Genomic DNA, 15,996 nt, shown 5'->3' with positions numbered 1-15,996 from the left:
TTGCATATGAGGGTTGCAAATTTGACTGGTCTTCAACAAAGTTGTGGGGAGTGAATGTCTGAGAAACATGCAAAAATTAAACTAAATGTTGAGTGGGAGACTTAATCCAGTCACATCCACACTTCGTAGAGATTCCAAGGACAAAACTGTTAAAGGTGATGATTGGGGGAGCAATTTGGAATGTGTCACGTCTTTCTCAACCAACAATATTGAAGAGGTAGGTCCCAGCAGAGCCCAGTTGGACCCGCAAGACTCACCTTGAAGAGGGACGTCTGCGCAAGGACCAACTTGAAGAAACGTGGATCGACTCACTGGTAGACGATCTACTTTCCTCGGGTGTGATTATACTATTTCACCGATGGTTTTGTTGGATCTGGGTTCTTCCACCTACAAAATGAACAGCACCGTCAACTTACCCCTCAGAAAGGGACAGAGGGGTCCTCTTTGGGGTAACCCTCCGGTGTGAGAATAAGTATTTGTGGGAGAAGATAATAATATCAGAGTAAGGAAATCTGGGGAGTATTGCTTAATAGCTGAATACTCTGTGTGATTGTGTTACTGGATGTAACTGTCTGATTGAATGTAATTGAATATGATTGAATGTCTCTCCTTGTGGAGTTGATGCTGTATTTATAGTGCTAGGGTTTACACTGATTGGGCTCAGCCTTGTTGGCCTCCTCCAATTGCTCTGCGCCACGTGTCCTCTGGGACACCTGGTGCTTTCTCATTGGTTATAATCACGTGGTAGCACATGGGTTATGCTGAGTTGTCCACCTTTCATTTGGCAACTGTCAACATCAGCATATTCTTATTCCTTAAAAAGATACCTTCTGGAAGGTTGTCTGACGTGCACAATCAAGGTTGCCCTAATCCTGATTTGGATAAGGGCGAGGTTGATTATGTGCATGTATGATATGCGCCTATCCTGAGGATGCGCGAGGTCTTCTCTTTATTCTCACGCGCAGATGTTTCATGCGCAGATGTGATATGCACAAGCATGTGATATGCGCCACGCGCGGATGCGCCACGCGCAGATGTGGTATGCGTGAGCATATGTGATGCGTGAGCATATGTGATGCCTGAGCATGTGATGCATGCGCCATGCGCATAGGTTTTGGCTTTGTGCCTTCATAAAGTCTTGATTTCAAGCCTCTTGTCTATATCTTGTGGGTTGACCCGCCTCGCTCGGTGTTGAGGCGGGTACATACCTCTTCAAGCCCCCCCCAGTCTAATGTGTGTCTTGTCTCGCGCGAGCGAGGTAAGATAGATGTTAGACTAAATAGTTTGCTCTTTTAGTAGGGGTTTTGTCTTTTTCTTCTTATTATTCATCGTTGCGCGAAATTCTATCCTTTTAGTTGAAAACGAATCGTCCCTGTACGTGGTTGGTTGTTGCTGACATGCGTCAGTGATGGAGACGTGTCAGACCTTTCGTGAGCTCGAGGTGCTACAGTTGCCTTTCGTGTCCCCTCAAATAGTGTCAGGGACACGTGTCGCGCTCGCGTTGGTCTTTTGGTGCGAGTGGTGGCGCGTGAACTCTGGCAGCAGCTGTACAGTTTCTTTTCGTGTCCCCTCACACAGTGTCATGTACACGTGTCGCGCTCCCGTTGGCTTACACCTGCGAGTGGGGGCGCGTGAAGTCCGATCAGCACCAATTCTTCTCTCTCCTGGGCCTATAAAAGCCAGCCCTTTGAGTTTTTTATCCTTCATCTTCTTGTTTATTATTCAGAGCTCTTTTCTTTCTTTCCTTGTCTTCTGATTACCTTTGTTCTGCTTCCAGGTCTCTGTTCTTCAGATCATCCTTTGTTCGTTGTCACAGTTGTATGTCTGATAGCTCAGACAACACAATCTCCCCCATCCATTGCCGTAGAAAATCGTTAGTAATGTCTACATTGAAGAAGACCGGCAAGGGGAAGAAGGCTGCTGAGGGCTCATCGGAGGAGGTAGGGAGGACCAAGGCCGTGAAGAGGTGGAATGAAATCCCCTGCAAACTGAGGCAGGCTGATCTTGACAGCCTTATCGCCTCTCAGGGTTTTCTCCCTGTGTTTGGCTGCATGTTGCCTGGGGCCGGGCAAACGGCGGCGGACCCGCCCACCGGCTATATATCCCTTTATAGCCATTTTTTCACCCACTGCAACCTTCGTCTCCCGATGACAAGGTTTGTGGGTGCACTGCTCAAGTTTTATGGGATTCATATATCCCAAGTCCATCCGTTTGGACTTGTGCGCATGACTCACTTTGAGTTCATGTGCAAATCCCAGCGCGAGGAGCCCACCCCTCGGCGCTTTCAGTTTTTTTATAAGCCCAAGATCCAAGATTCTTGGTTCTCCTTTATTCCTCGCAGTCAGAAGGTCAAGTGCTCATCTGTTTCATTCAAGAGCCTTCATGACTGGTCTGAGAGGTTTTTTTACATCAGGGTTGGTGTGATCCCCATCCGTATGACCATGCGCGCGATATCTTCTGCGCCTGCGGATGTGGGTGTCCTCAAGAACCCAACCGGCGCCTAGGTTAATAAGTTGACCGCTGAACCATCCCCCGCCAAGAACATTTGTGAGGAGGCGCTGGTGGGGGTTGGTATGAGCAGGAGGTGGGCGGACAGCGCGACTGAGCCCGTTATCCAAGTCGACGGCTTGTGTAAGTTTATCTCATTGCTTTACTTCTGCGCGAATATAATTCTTTTTGCTGATATCATTTGACTTGTTTTGTGCAATCACCAAGGAGTATATCCACGCCGCATATGATGAGCATATGGAGGGTGGCTCCGTCGCGCTCGGCGCTGGGGAGGTTGGTTTCCCCGATCGCTTCGATGACATGTTCATCCCTGTTGATCTGGGATTTGTCTTCGACAGCGATGCGCCTGGTAAGCCTTTGTACTTATGCATTTTCCTTTATAATACCAAATTTTGCTAACACTTCTGTTGCGTGTATTGTAGATGCGCTCGAAAACTACGAGCTGGAGCTCGCGGAAGAGGAGGAGGAGGAGGAGGAGGCGCCCCAACTAAAGCGTAAAGCTAAGGGGAAAACTGGCGCGGGGGCCAGTAAGAAACAGAAGAAAGATGTTGCCCCTGTTGTTCAGGATCCTCCTACTCAGGCGGGGGGATTTGGGAAAACCCAGGAGTTTACCACCAAGGTTTCCTTGTCTTCCCTGCCTCAAAAAGTGGGCAGACCTCCTGTCCACCTGAGGTATGGTGCCACTACCTCCTCCCTTCGCCCGGCGGAAAAGGGAAGCGGTGTTGCGCCTTCGACAGGTATACTTTGCTTATCCTTTGCTTATCTTTTATGGTTCTATGAGCGCGATTCTGATAGAATTACTAATGAATCTTTGCTCACTCAAATGTTTGTAGAGCCGGCGACAGCGCAACAAGATGCCGAGGCTGCGCCGGAGGTCGCTTCGAAGTCCCCTGTTTTACCCTCAAAGAAGGGTAGAATGGACTTCATGGCGATGTTTGCTTCGCGAACGGAGTTGCGCCAAGGTACGTATTGCGCTCTTTTTTTTCTGACTTTCTTTTAGATCAAGTCATGAACCATTTCTTGTTGTTGATTTTTTCATAGAAGCCGTAGCTGGCGTACAAGCTGCTGGCGGCACTCCTGGCGCCGGTGCCAGCGCCGTTGGCTCTGCTCCTGCTCCTGCAAGCGATGAATCTCCCCTCATTGGGATTACTAAGGAGCAGGAGGCTGTTTTGCGCGCCGACCTGGCGGCGTCGAGACCTCCCTCACCTCCTCCTGCGCACAGCCCTCCTCGCGAGACCGATTTTGGCTCTAGGTCGCAGGAGAAAAGGCCTGTTTCCGAGGAGGAAGAGGAGTTTGAAGTTGAAGACTCCGACCGCGGTCGCGCCAGTCCTGCAGCGCCACGAGGCTTCGCGGCTGAGCCTTCTCGTGGGGCTGGCGCTGACTTTTCTGCTTCATCCCCGCAGGTATATGTTATTTTTTGCTCCGCTACGCGGACTTCCATCCTAATGTTTTGATGACTTAGATAATTACTTTGTTTTTGCAGGAAGCCGATCACATTTAACTCCCGAGATGGAATATTACTGAAGACAGCACATTTCAGTCCATGGGTGTGTGTGCGGAATTCTGGGCTCATGCTGTGCCTCCATCTGAAAGGAGGTTCCAGGAGGACCGCGCTCGCGACGACTTGCTCAACGATCATATGTTTGCTGGGTCGGCCTTCTTTGCTGCCTCCCAAGAGCTTCGCTATGATTACGTAAAAGTACGTGATGCTCTTGCGGAAGCCAAGCAAGAGGCTAAGGTGTCTGCTTGGCATCTTTCTGATGCTCGCGAGAGAGCTGAGAAGCTCGAAGCAGAGCTCAGTGAGAACAGAGCAAGTGCCAACAGCGCCTTCGTGAAGCGCGGTCATGAGCTTCAGGCTGCGCGGGAGAAGCTGCAGGCGGCGGACGCGGACGCGGCCAAGTACGCGCGCAGAGCGCGCGACTTGGAGCTGGAGGCGGAGGCGCGTGACCAAGCTCTTGTCCAGTCTATCACTGAAAAATCATCACTGGAGAGTGAGGTTGCGCGCCTGAAGAAGGAACTGGCGTCCGAGCAGGCCGAGAAGGATGAAGCCCTAGCGATGGCAGCGTCTAGCCAGGAAGCACTTGATTCTGCGCGGGCGGAAAAGGAAGAAGCCTTGGCGGCAGCAGCGTCCGACAAAGAGGAGCTAAAAAAGACTAAGGAAACTGTTGAGTTGTTAAACTCTCAGGTTCCTGCCCTCGAGACGACTGTTTCTTCTCTCGCGCAGGATCGCCAATGGCTAGTCTCACAGGGCATGACTCGTTGCGCTTATGCGATGAAATATTCAGACGAGTTTCAGGCCCTTGTGATGGATTGCAACGCTGCCGCGCGCTTGGTGGGTCGAGCTGAAGGGTTTAAGGATGGCTATGAATATGGGATGCTGAAGAAGAACCCATCCGAATACCCTTATCAGAGCGACGTTGCCTGCGCGGACATGGCCGCGATGGGGGAGAAGTATTTGAATACTCCCATTCCCATCCTTGGGCAGGTATTTTAACTTTAATGAGATTACTTTGATTTATTTTCCAAGTATTTTTTCTCATATTTTTCCTTATGATTTGCAGATATCCGCGCTTGCTGACCAGCCCGATCTTGGCGCGCTAAATAATTTACTTGACGAGTGCGAAGGGGCTGGCGGCGGCGATGATGGCGCGGGGAATACTGCTCCTGCTAGCGGCTCTGGCGTGGCCAAAGGATCCGCTCCTGACACTGTTGTGCTAGAAGACTCCATTCAAGATGAACAACTTGACTATGGTCAGTTTGGAGATGATGAGGAGCAGGCTGCGCCAGATGCTGAGGGCGATGATGAGGATGATGAAGAGGCTGATGTCAACGTGGAGACTTGAGAAGCCCTTCATGTTTTTTATTTTTATTTGTAGTTTGTATCTCATCTTATAAACTTGTAAATTTCAATGCTTTGGAATGAAATTTTGTTTTTCCCTTCTTCGCATCTTGCGCATTCCCATTCATCTCTTTAAATCGCATGTTTGCTTGTTGAATGTAAGATATGCTTGCACGTTGGAATAAGAACAAGGTTGTAAGGAATTTATTATACTTAACCCTTGTCATATTGTAAGTGATTTTGCCATATCTTGATTATGTTGACACGTGTGTTGGCGTTTTCATTATTCCTCTTTTGCGCGACGTTATCGCGCATGGAATTATGAGTTTTTTAGCCTTTACGTGTCAATATGTGTTACTCAGATATCCATTACAATTTCATGCGCGACCTCGACCTGAGACCTTAACAACTATGTTTTGGCATTCGCTTTGCCTTAGTTGTGCTTAGGTATTTTTATGGTCAGTCTGCGCAGCATGTAGGATGGATGTTGTGAGTGATTTGAGCTAAGGCTCACATTATTGGGCTAAGGCCCTGAGCTAAGGCTCATATTATTGGGCTAAGGCCCTGACGTTTTAGAGTTAAGACTCATTAACGCGTTTGAGCTTGAAGCTCGCGCATGTATGTTTTACTTCGTTTTATTTCGTTTTGATGTCAATACAATGTTATCATATTGCTCAAAATTAATAAAGGGAAGTGTGAAACATGTATGCAAAAGGTAATAGAATTGGGCTAAGGCCCTTACGTTTTAGAGTTAAGACTCGTTAACGCGTTTGAGCTTGAAGCTCGCGCATGTATGTTTTACTTCGTTTTTATTTCGTTTTGATGTCAATACAATGTTGTCATATTGCTCAAAATTAATAAAGGGAAGTGTGAAACATGTATGCCAAAGGTAATAGAATCCACATTAAGAGAAGATAGCGCGTATCATTATTCATAATGGCTTAAAAAGCCTTGATTACAAACTTGACAATTTTTACATGAAACATTTTCTGAGCTGTGCCGCGTTCCATGCGCGCGGGATCTTCTTTCCATTCAAATCTTTTAAGGCGTATGCGCATTTTCCCAATTCTTCCGAGACTTGATAAGGTCCCTCCCAATTGGGGGACATTTTTCCCGGGGGTATCGCGCGGCTTGCTTCATTGTTTCGAAGGACAAAATCATTTTTCTTGAAGTGGCATTCTTTCACGCGCTGGTTGTAATATTTTTCCAGTTTTTTCTTGTATTTGGCTTCACTGATGATAGCCGCCTCTCTGCGCCCTTCAAGTAAGTTGAGATACAACCTTCTTTCGCGCTCGTTATCAATCTTGCTCATCATGAGCACTCTATGGGATGGGCATCCAACTTCTGCTGGAATCATTGCCTCTGTTCCATAGGTTAGGCTGAACGGGGATTCGCCATTGCTGGTTTTGCTTAATGTCCTGTGTGCCCACAGGACATTAGGTAGCTCTTCGACCCAAGAATGGGATTCTCCCTCCAACCTTTTCTTCAGCCCATTTAACAAGCTTTGGTTCGCGCGTTCCACTTGTCCATTCCCCTGAGGGTGATAAACTGAAGTGAAAATTTGGCTGATGCGCAATTCCTTGAGCCAGCTGGATATCTTCTTGTCAGTGAATTGCTTGCCATTATCGCTCACAATTTCCATGGGCAAGCCAAAACGGCATATGATGTGGCTCCAGATAAACTGCTTCATCGCTTCGGCTGTTATTTTTGCTAGTGGCTTGGCTTCAACCCATTTTGTAAAATAATCTACTGCCACTACCAAAAATTTTACTCGCCCAGGCGCTTGCAGTAGGGGACCCACAATGTCGATTGCCCATTTGTGGAAAGGCCATGCTGAGGTTACTGGAATCAAGTTGTTCTTTGGCCGCATGGTGTTTGGCGCATAGCTCTGACATGCTTTGCATTTTTGGATCTCCTTTAGAGCGTCCAAGTACATGCCTGGCCAATAGTAACCTGCGTTCATTGCCTTGGCAACCACCATGCGCGGGCTAGCATGTATTCCACAGATTCCTTCGTGTATCTCTCTGATCACATAGCTTGCTTCCTCAGCATCTAGGCATTTCATGAGCAGCCCAAGATAAGAGCGTCGATAAAGTGTACCATCAAGCAGTTCATAGTTTTGCGACTTGTGTCTTATCTTCTCGCCTGTGCGCGATCGTCTGGTACTCTTCCCTCCTTCAAGAATTCCATTATTGGAGTTATCCATGATGAAGGGGTTGTATGAGTTACAAGGACAGACTTCGCCCCCACCGACGGGTTGCTCATTACTTCTACAAGTATCAAAACCTTTTCTATTTACAAAGAAAAGCGTGAAGACATGAAGCTAAACATACCTGAGACAACGCTTCTCGAAGAAGCCATTCCTTGGCAACCAGAGCCTCCTGGAGGGCAGCTTGAGCTTCGTTACGGGCGCGTTCGGCTTCACTTTTGTTGAGGTTGGCAAGCAACACTTCTTTAGCCGCAGCCTCTTCGACGCCCTTTAGCTTCCGCTCAGTGTGGTCAAGCACCCCCCTCTGGTCCAAGATCTCTTGGAGCTTTTTGGCATCTTCCATCGCCAAGGCATCATGAGCCTGCTGGAGAGCCTCTAATTTGGCTTTAAGCTCTTCATTCTCCACGCGTAGAGGCTCAGCAACAGCTTCAGCCTTGGTGGCCCTTTCAGTTGCGTTCCTAGCAGTTTTCTTAGCTAGCCGAAGCTGTTCATTAACAGCTTGGGCAGCCTTGGAACGGGCCTCGAGACGGGCCTGAACCTCAACTTCAAGGGCCTTGAACGCCTTCTCCTTCTCCGCAGCCGCGGCGGAGAGCCTCCTATTCTCCTCCCGGACAGCCCGCGCCTGAGCTACTTCTTGAATGCGAGCTGCTTTTAACTTGTCGTTTTCACGACAAAGCAGCTCGACGAGCGGCTGCATCCGGGCCAGGAGAACCCAAAGCTCATTGGTTAGCCTACCCTCCTGGTAGCTAGCCATGGCTTCCTCCAACGCACCACTGGGAGCTGCGTGACGAGCCCACTCCACGCACTCCACAGGTGTGCGAAGGGTTGTTCCTCGGCGGATGTTCCATCGTGGAACATACACTTCATTGGAATCCGACACTGCAAGAAACAAAAAGCAGTTAGGAAAAGATGATAAAAATATATATATATATATATATATATATATATATATATATATATATAGGCCAAAAGAACCCTACGCACCTGTAGGGTCAATAACAGGCCGATAGCCGCCAAACCCATCACCTGAACCCAAGGGAAATCCGTCCAAGAGGTCAGGTACATAGGAAGGAGGCAGAGGTTGGCGAGAAGCCCCATGCATACCTGAAGGATCGGCCGTCGTTGTCGATGACGGAGGAGGCATGGTGAAGGCCGCCGCGGCCGCCGCGGTCGCCGCTGCGGAATCCGCAGCAAAAGTAACCGCCGGCTCAGTGAAAGATGCGCTAAAAATGGCACTGACAGCCGGCGGTGATGTCTTCACAGCTGGAACAGTTGGCTCAATGGAATGAGCAACTGAACCAGCGGAAGCAGGCGCAGCCGCCTGGGTCGTCGCCTCAGGTAGGCTGACCAAGCCTACCGTCATGGGCGGGGAGGTACTCCTCCCAGCTCCACCCTGGAATGCGTCAACATCCACGCCTGCACAAAGAAGATAAGTATTAATGATGGAAAACTATGAAGTTAAAAATAAAGTTTGTACTTACGGGTTTTCTTGAGCCTAAAAGTGCGGACAGGCGGGGATGAACCCGATGGAGCCGGCCTCTTCACGCCGCTCACCATTGTCATCCTGGGCTCTCCGGAGGTGACAGTCGTCGCAGCCTCCGGAGCGGTGGTCTTATCACCACCGGGGTTCCCCGCCATCTCCTCGCTCTCGGCCTCTGAGTCAGACCGAGGCACCGGATCGGCAGTGGAGGCCACCTTCTCCTTCCCCTTCCCGCCGGCAGCCTTCTTCTTCCGCACCAACGGAGGACCATCTGCGGATTCCTCATCAGAACATAAGATTAGAGGAATTCCAGCAGAGGTTTCAACATTGAGGGGTCGAGGGTTGAATAGCGCCTTACCTGGCCGCCTGGCGCTCAGGATCTCGTGGCCTAGCGGGTAGACCTCCACGAACCGATCCGCCGTTTGTTCTAGGATGGGCAACTCGTTCTCATCTAGAGCACGAGTACCCATCCGAGCGGGACTGTCAGCCTCCCGCGGATACAGGAGCGACTGCAAGTCGTTCCCTTCTGAAATAAACAGGAAAGAAGTTAGAAGAGATTCTAAATCAACAAAAAGAAACAGAGCATACCGTAAGGAACAGAGTTCGAACCGTATTCAAGGACGATTGGGATCTTTTGCGCATCCGCATCCTTCCACACCCGGCTTATCCCGAGCATCACCATCCCGGACTCCGCAAACCGGTAAACCGGAGATTGGACTCGGGATATCTTCGAGAACCATTCCGCCTCCTGGTAGTTGGAGGCGTGAAGGCTGGGAAGTGCTTGCCCATTCTTGAATTTCATGGCAAGGGGGATGGCCCGAGCGGAGATGTAGAAGAACTCCCGCTTCCACGAACGAAGATTGCGCTCGGTTGCGCAAATCTTCAAACCCTTGACCCGGGTTATCAGCGTATACCACCCCTGGATGCACCTCCAAGAGTAGAAGGTCATCAGGCGGTCGACATAGGGCTCAATGCCCAGAATCCGGCACACCCACTCGAAGTGGCGAATCTTCGCGATCGCCATCGGGTGCACCTCGGTCAGGTGTACACCGTGCCTCTCGAGGACACGGTACACAAACTTTGTCAACGGGAACCTAAGATTCCCATAGACAAAGAATGCAGCATATACCCCGATCTTGCCTCTGGGGGCATCATACACCGTCTGATGGGGTTCAGGAAACTCAGGCTCGAGAGACTCGAGCATGAACTTCCTGACGATGTACTGATATAGATCGACAGGCAGAGCACACTGGCACTCGCCAGCAGTACTCTTGTCATCGGCGTGCACCCCAGCCTCCTGGGCTGTACCCTCAAGATCGTAAGCAGAAGACATCTTGCAGATGAAAGAAGAAAACGATTTCGAGAGAATGCTCGACTGAAAAGTTGAGTATTCGCCGGAAATCGTTTTGAAGATGAAGAGAAAAGTGAATGTGTGGATTACAAAGAACCCTCTCCCCCTTTATATACTAATCGCAATTAATGCGATGAATTTAATGCGGAAGAGAGAGAAATCGAAGGTGCAATGAAACTATGACACGTGGCAAAAAGCAAGCTGGCAACAGCTGTTGAAAGGACGCGTGCCATTAATTTCGCGGCCACGCGCCCGAAAAATCGCGCCCACGCGCCTGAAAAAGCGTCTGGAATGACCAGGTACTGTCACGTCACCATAACTTCCTGCACGTCCTGACACAGTCAGAAGAAACCGTCGCACGACGTTTCTGAGGTTTGGACTGTTCTTATCCTTTCACCAACTCTTCGAATTTCAAAAAATTTCAAAAAGATTCAAAAGTAAGCGGGAAAATACCCCTTACCTTGGCAACCAAGTAACCATAAGACGTGTGCGGGTACAGTGTTAAGGCAAAACCCTTCACATACTTAGCACCTGCAGGGAATTGAAGCCAAGAATACTGTAGGTTCCTGGACGTGGATCGTATACGGGAAATCTCTAACAACGCAGGTGCGGAATCCCTGCGTATATAGATACGAGCGTAGATATTGTATAGATTGAATACACGAACAATGAACACGAGCTATAAGGTAAACACGTTATATTGAATAACCACACACGTGACAGTAGGTCACTGTTACAGAGAACAAAACGAAACAAAACGTAAAACCAAAACCCTAACTCACGTTCTCTGCTGAAACGTTCTATTTAAACACGACAACTTCGCCACTGGCGAAGTTGTCAGTAACCTCGCTAGATCAGCAAGTTCGCCATAGCGAACTTGCTGATAACTTCGCTAGTTTACAAAACAAACCATAAACAAACCATTAACTATATTACAGACTCGATAACAAATACTAGACTATGAACTACTGACAAACATGTACCAACAGACTCCCCCTTGGCAGTAGCTTCATATCTTGATCTCTGAGTCTTGTAATCTTGCACTTTCACGCGTGCGCCCCTTCTCTCACACAAACCGACACTACCCGTTGATATTTCCTAGCTTGATCCTTCCAAGCAGGAATGTAGAAGATCTTCTTCTCGTTGAGTACTTTCAGATCAGCTTTCGATAAGTTAACAAGATGCATCGGATCACAAACCCTCAGCACTTTCTTGTTCGTCTTCGTCTTCCAGCACAGCTTCAGCAGTCTGGCAGTCTACATACCACCATTTCAGACTCTTCAATACATCTTGATCAAACACATATCAATCACGTCGAGTTCCTTTCAATAATATCATTTGGCAGCACATCTTAATCAAACAGCACATCGTCTATCTCTTTCAGTGGATCTATCACATCATCAACACTCTCAACATTTTCAAACACATCCACATCATCACCAACAGCAACCACATCATCACCAGCTGCAGACTCCCCCTCAGCTGTGGAAGTCCCAAGAGCTATAGTAGTTCTTGGCAACTCACCACCTGCACCTTCCGGTGCATTGGGATCATCGTCTTGATCATTTCTTCTTTTAGTCCTCAGTTCATCGCCTCTATAGCTTATCTCCCCCTGAGATGCCAAGAACTCCTTCAAGGTATCTATTACGTTCCTATGCTCAACCAGGAGGGTTGCATGTAGTTGAATTGCTTCCACTAGGCTTGAATATTTTTCAATTAAGTTATAAAACTTCCCTTTAAGAATTTAAATGAAACGATCAAGTCCAAGTAACCAGTTTAGAAAAACATAAAACTATCTAAGTACAAAAACTTAAAACATTTAAAGTATAAGGGATCAAATTTCAGTCTAGTCAGGGACCACTACGTTTTTAGAAAAGATCCTAACAGGAATCATACTAATTATGTGACTGTCACTTGGATCCGTGTTTAGCTGTATTATGACATAAAGAGACAGGTTGTAAGCATGTAAATAACTTAAATGGTTTTCATCGTTTCTGTGATACGGATTAAGGTTCAGTTAAGCTCAAAAATTTAAGATGGCAACATCTCAGAGATAATGATGTCTTCTATCTATTCTCAAAGCGTATTTGGCTATACCCAAGTCACCCCGAATTGACTTCGACCCATAGTGTCTGATTATCTTGTAGATACACGATGTCTGCTTCCCGTTTTCTTCTAACTCCAGACTTGAGAAGTCTTGATTGTTACTATGTCTCGAAAGTACTTAAAAATATACACGTTTTTTTTTTTTTTTTTTTTTTTTTTTTTTTTTTTTTTTTTTTTTTTTTTTATAAACATTTTTATCGACTTCGGAGTATGAAACCACTGCAAGTCCCGAATCTGGATCACTGCAGTGTCTTGAAATGCTTTCTTCACGGGAATCAGAACACTCACGGGCTCGTGTATGACTGGGTAGTCGCTTTTCTGCCTATCCTTCGAAAAGATATGTATGAAGACATACAAAACTCTTAAGGAGTTTCCACATAAATTCGAGTAAATTTAAGTTAGTATCACATACACTTTTACGCACCATTAAAATTACCATGACATACAATGACTGTTCTAAAGCCTTTTAAGCCTAATAACTTCACTAGTTAAGCACACACAATCAGTATATATATCATTTTCCAAGGTTGGATCAATTTTCTGTTAAACATAGCACATTTACTTCAAAACGAAGTAATAGACTTGAAAAGTAATTTCATTTCCCAAAAAAATTTTGACTTCAATTCGCCCCGATCACGTCAAAGTTTTTCAGGTAAACGGCAATCCTGAAGATCCAATGGATCAACTGGACCGACCACATACAAGTATGTGTCCTTCTAACTAAGTATGAACGACTAATTTTCAGCGATAGAAAGAAAACACATCATAAATCGCCCCGGTCACTTTCAGTCATCAGGTTAATGGCTATCCTCAAAATCTACAAGTAGAAAATGAGGACCAAAACATATCCTAAGACATGTCCTTCCAACTGAGATAACCGACATAATTTTAAGCGATTAGTGACGATTTTTTTTTTTTTTTTTTTTTTTTTTTTTTTTTTTTTTTTTTTTACTCAGAAGAAAAACATGGTTACTCGGGATTGATCATCCCGTTTAGCTCAATAAAGTTCACATTTTCTAACGTCATCTTCCCGTTAGTTACCGTATCCTTTCCTGATATTTTGCCTCCACTCTCACCGGCAAAACTGACTCTCGCTCCTTGAACAGGTTTTAAATCTTGTAACAAATTTTTGTTACCAGTCACGTGCCGGGAACAGCCGCTATCCACAACCCAAAGATTATTGGAAGCCCTGTTCAACTGTTCCTGCACAAATAAAAGAGATGATTAAAATTTGGGGACCCAAGACCTCTTGGTCTTGGGTCGATTAACCTTCTCAACCGAACTCACACACCTTGGCTGACCAAAGTTAGCATTATAAAAATTTCCACGAGTCCTAACAGGATACCTCCTTGGAGACTGATAGTGAGGCCTACCAAACCGACGAACATTAAGAGAATTAAAAGAATTATAGCAGTTGGTTTGGTTATTAGTAGTGTGAAAACGAGATGTGTTTCTTTGAAAACCGGTATTATATCTCAAATTTGAATGGTTTTCTTTTTTAACATGTAAACGATTACTAAAAACCTTGGTCTCAGTTTTCGAGGGCCTCACCTCTCTGAAACGCTGCTTCAGAGGGCAATCAGCAACAAGGTGCCCTGTTTGATTACATCTAAAACAACATCTATAATCAGCTTTCCTGTCAGCAGTTGTTTTAGATGTGGAGGCAGTATTACTAACCATACGTCTCACATAAGGTGGGACATATGGGTTGAGTGGAGTACTCTTATTAGTTGATTTAGCATTTTCTCCACTTGTGGGTAATACTTCCTTCTCTTTTGTCTTACCCGACTCGGATGACTTATCCGAATCAGATGAGACAGGACTTGAAATTTTAATTTTTGAGACAGGCGAACTTGTTTCGCCTTTACTAACTTCCGGTACTTTACCAGTTTCCTTAGCAGTACTTGTCTGATCAGCTACGAAATTAACAGATTCATGAACACTAGGATTGAAAGTGTAGTTGTGATTATACGGTGGTGGCACCTCGTTATAACCAATTCCTCCCCTCTTTGCAGAGGTACCTTGATCACTCACAAGGTGATCAAGGATGGCAGTGGAGTTCCGGAATTGCTCCAGTTTCCTATTTAGTGCCACCACTTTTACCTGGTGATCAGCAATCTGTTTTTCTTTCTCAGCGATTAACTTGGTTTTCTCTTCTAAAACCTCGTAGCTTAGATCGATCACAACAATTTTTTCAGCTAATTTTGTTTTTAAACTTTGAACGTCTTTTTCACAAGCTTTAATTTTTATTCTATAATTATTTTCTCTTGTCTTTGTGAAGTGATGATCTTCTTTCAAGGTTTTAAATTCGGCATCCAACTTAACATACTGATCAGTAATTGTAGCAAGTTGTTCTGACAAGTTCTCACATTTAGTACAGAAAGATTTAGAACTTACCTCGGAGCGATTATCCTTGTCATCTGCCATGAAAGCTGTTTCTTCTTCAGTGGCTTTCTCATTTCTATCAACCTTCTTACATTCTCCAACCTTCTGACCTTCTTCAACCTCAGCCTCAGCCATGTTTGCTTGCTCACCAGATTCATTTGAATGCAGGTTCCAGTTGTACTCACCTGCTTCTCTGGTCAACATGGCGTTAATCTCTCTTTTAATTCCAGAGTGTTGAGTAGGCCGACCTTGTCCTCGTTCAACCCTCTCATTTCTGCATTCCTTGGCAAAGTGCCCGTACTGTTGACAATTATAGCACCTTACCTTGGATTTGTCGAATCCAGGCCTACCACCAACAAACTTTCTCCCAGTTTTCTTCATAAAACGTTTAATTCGCCTCACAATCATTGCCATTTGCCATTGCAAATCCATCTCCTCCAGATCATCAGCATCGATCTGGTCATAATCCTCATCCAGAACAGCAGGGTCCATAATCTTCCCTTGGATGTAGTTTTCATAGGAAGCAATAAATGATGCATAGACTGCAAACTGCTCTTCAGCAGATTTGACACTCATAGGCATCTTGGAATAATTATTGCTTGAGGAATTTTCAGAGAAACCACTCGTGGATGCTTGAGGCTTTGAAGTACTTGATCCTCCAGCAACAAAGCAAACATCACCGTTCATGTTTACTGACACATTTCCTGACTCTCCTTTGGAGTAGTAAGCAGCAGATTCAGACTTCGAACTTGAGCCTGAGTTAACTTTGGCACCATACATACCAGGGTCTTGAACCTGATCCGTTGGTGTCTCTTTTCGAACCATATTAAGCTCATAAGTTCTGAGCTTGTTTACTGCCGTTTCCAAATCATAATTAGGAAAGTCTCTGTCTTCCCTCATAAGAACGGTGTACATTTCCCACTTCGGTGGGAGAGCATCGAGAAGCTTTTCAACGATCTCTTCTTCTCGGTAAGCAATCGAATAATTGTTCAGCTCTGTCATTAGATGATAGTATCGGGTGATAATATCATCGAGCGATTCGTTCTTCAAATGCTTGAAGACAGAGAACTGGGTCTTTAACAGCTTAATCTTCGAGGCACGAATACCCGCGTTCCCTT

This window comes from Bidens hawaiensis, unplaced genomic scaffold, assembly GCF_021521415.1.
Source record: "Bidens hawaiensis isolate Kalapana, Puna unplaced genomic scaffold, B.hawaiensis_p1.1 tig00001511_1, whole genome shotgun sequence".
Lineage (NCBI taxonomy): Eukaryota > Viridiplantae > Streptophyta > Magnoliopsida > Asterales > Asteraceae > Bidens > Bidens hawaiensis.
The sequence above is the reverse complement of the archived record's forward strand: the minus strand, read 5'-3'. Positions refer to the sequence as shown.